General features: G+C 49.9%; 1 protein-coding gene across 7 annotated transcripts in view; it reads right to left on the bottom strand.

Annotated features, from left to right (window-relative positions):
* LOC125025323 (mitochondrial uncoupling protein 4-like) overlaps positions 1 to 2,500 on the bottom strand; it is a 46,946-nt gene that overhangs the window by 18,160 nt on the left and 26,286 nt on the right. For 3 of the 7 annotated variants that reach the window (XM_047613310.1, XM_047613306.1, XM_047613304.1), the window contains exon 1: positions 734 to 1,261. The exons of 2 other annotated variants lie outside the window; for them this stretch is intronic. The gene's annotated coding sequence lies outside the window, so the exon portion shown is untranslated. Of the gene's footprint in view, positions 1 to 384; positions 606 to 733; positions 1,267 to 2,500 lie in introns of those variants that run through there. 2 more of the 7 variants (XM_047613305.1, XM_047613308.1) reach the window with 2 other exon arrangements.

Genomic DNA, 2,500 nt, shown 5'->3' on the forward strand with positions numbered 1-2,500 from the left:
CTATGCCCTTCGTCTGTATGATTAATGGAGATACGATCTACCCCGTTTCATTGTTTCACTGAATAAAGTTATAGCTTTGATTTTCACTTGACCCACGAGTTGCAATAGCGCCAATCAAACTGAACCAGAATTTATAATAGACATTATAGATGAAGCACTACGTGAAGGTATGAAAGCATTTGCATATATCGTATGAATTTCAAAAATAACACGTGGGATATATTTCCATTACCCTCATTTTCGTAAACTGAAGTCACCTATCAACGAAAAACTATAAACAAAGACAATGATCACTCGTGCCCACTGACGAACAAATACAGAAACATCTAATTTGCATACGAATCTCATCACGGTGCAAATCGTTACACACAACGTAATCCTCACCAACATTACAAACGTAGAGATTTTTTTTCTTCAAACTTGATCGATTCTTGTTGCGAGCAGATGCAAAGCCTATCCGATAATCGCTGTTTGCCACTAGAACTGGATCACCGTATATAAAAACAGCAAGCACTTTCAAGTAAAAATATCCACATTTTGATTCGCCGCGGCATCTACGCGTGATCACAATACTAATACCACGGATTTAAGAATCTCAATTTCAATCTCTCTCTCTCTCTCTCTCTCTCTCTCTCTCTCTCTCTCTCTCTCTCTCTCTCTCTCTCTCTCTCTCTCTCTCTCTCTCTCTCTCTCTCTCTCTCTCTCTCTCTCTCTCTCATGGGCCAGCACTCACCTGTCTCACTTCCCACTCCCGCGCCTCTGAACGAGAGACTGACCGCTTATCCGACGAGCTCGTACTTTTCATTCATCCCCTCTCAAGCTTGGTCACCAGTGGGGGGCGAGAAGCGAGGGGGAGGAGACTGGGGCAGGGGTAGGGGGCAGAGGGGGGGACGGAGGGGCAGAAGAAGGTGAAAAGGGAGTCATGCTCCGCTTATTATCACTCGCACAACACTGTCCTGAGCAATCTTATCGTCGGCTGCTTTACCACGTCCGACTCTAGTCCCATGCTACCCGGGGCAAGGCTGGCGCCCCTCCACCGTCGCGGGGGGGAAGGTGGGCGGGGAATGCGGCGGGAGGGAGAAGGCAGGCCACCGAGGGGCAAAATGACGTCGGGTACAGAAGGAAGATAACAAGAGAGAGAAAGGAAGGAGGTGGTGGTGCCGAGCTCTCGACCGACGACGAGCGCCTTGGCTCCTGACGAGGGACACCCACACTGGCACTACCTCGAGCCGCGTCTCCCGGCTAGCCTGCCAGGGAGCGGGCGAGCGGGCGTTCGGGCCACAACACCGCCCCACGTGCGTCATCAGAGCCTCCTCCTCCTCCTCCTACTCTTTTCCTTCTCTCCGATTTTCAAGTATTCTCAATCTGCTTTCGCCATCTCCTCCCTTTCGTCCGCTGCCGCACGGGGGGGTGGAGGAGGGAAAACGACTGTGCGCTACGGTGAGAGAAAGGATTAAGAGTTTGTTTATAGGTTGTTGTTTTGTTGAGTGGTGAGTTTGGTTGAGAGGGTTGGGGTAGAGGTTGGTAGGTTATGAATTGGTAGCGGGGTGGGTGTTGGTGTAAGGGGTGTATTTTTTAGTGGGTTCTTATTTTGTCATTTTAATTTTTTATCTTTTTAATTACATTGTCTTTCTTTCTCCGATACCTCCTAAGTATTTTACTTATTTTAAACCATACACAATATCACATTAAAATTAAAAATACACAATAAAAAAAACAGGCGACTGTGAACAGGGGGGAGGGAAGAAGAAGATAAAAGGGGAGGCAGGGGGCGGCGGGGAGGCGGGGGGGGGGGGGGGGGGGGGGGGGCCGGACGGGCAATCGAAGAGGTAGGGAGAGAAAAGGTAAGAGAAAAAAAGAAAGAAGTGGGGTAGGGGAATCACGGAAGGGGGAAGATGTTAGGGAGTGGACGACATACTGCTTGTGATATTGCTCTTTTTTAGCCCGTGGTCTCCGGAGAGCGGAGTTTGCTATCCTAGCATTCGGAAGATGGAGTGAGTGAGATCGATACGAGCCTCGCCTGCCATTGCAAGCATGCAATAAGAGACGCAGGCAGTGGAGACCCGAGGCCCATTAAGGAAATGGCCCACCATAAGACTGCGAATAACGGACGAACTTTGGGAAGGACGAATTTTAAAACATTCTAATGAGCATATGTCAGGCGAATTGGGAACAACGATGACCTGACGGAGACCGGATAAGACAACTTGTGCGACCAAGTAGCCTATGTAAAGATGGGGGGGGGGGGGCGGGGGGGGGGGGGGTTTTTAGTTATGTATCTTAGCTTTGTGGGAGGTGCCGAGGTGCGCAGCGGGGTTCTTCGAAATGGGTGGCAAAGGGTGGGCTAGGAAACTGAAGAGATGAAAATCAATGCACGAACAAGAGGGGGGGCAGGATGGGAGGGGATGGGTGGGCGAGATTCTCAGTATGTTTTCTCTCCCCCGATACTCTATCGCCCATTCTCCACCAGAAGTCTGATATTGGACCGCCCGAAATCACA

Source organism: Penaeus chinensis, chromosome 4 (assembly GCF_019202785.1).
Source record: "Penaeus chinensis breed Huanghai No. 1 chromosome 4, ASM1920278v2, whole genome shotgun sequence".
NCBI lineage: Eukaryota > Metazoa > Arthropoda > Malacostraca > Decapoda > Penaeidae > Penaeus > Penaeus chinensis.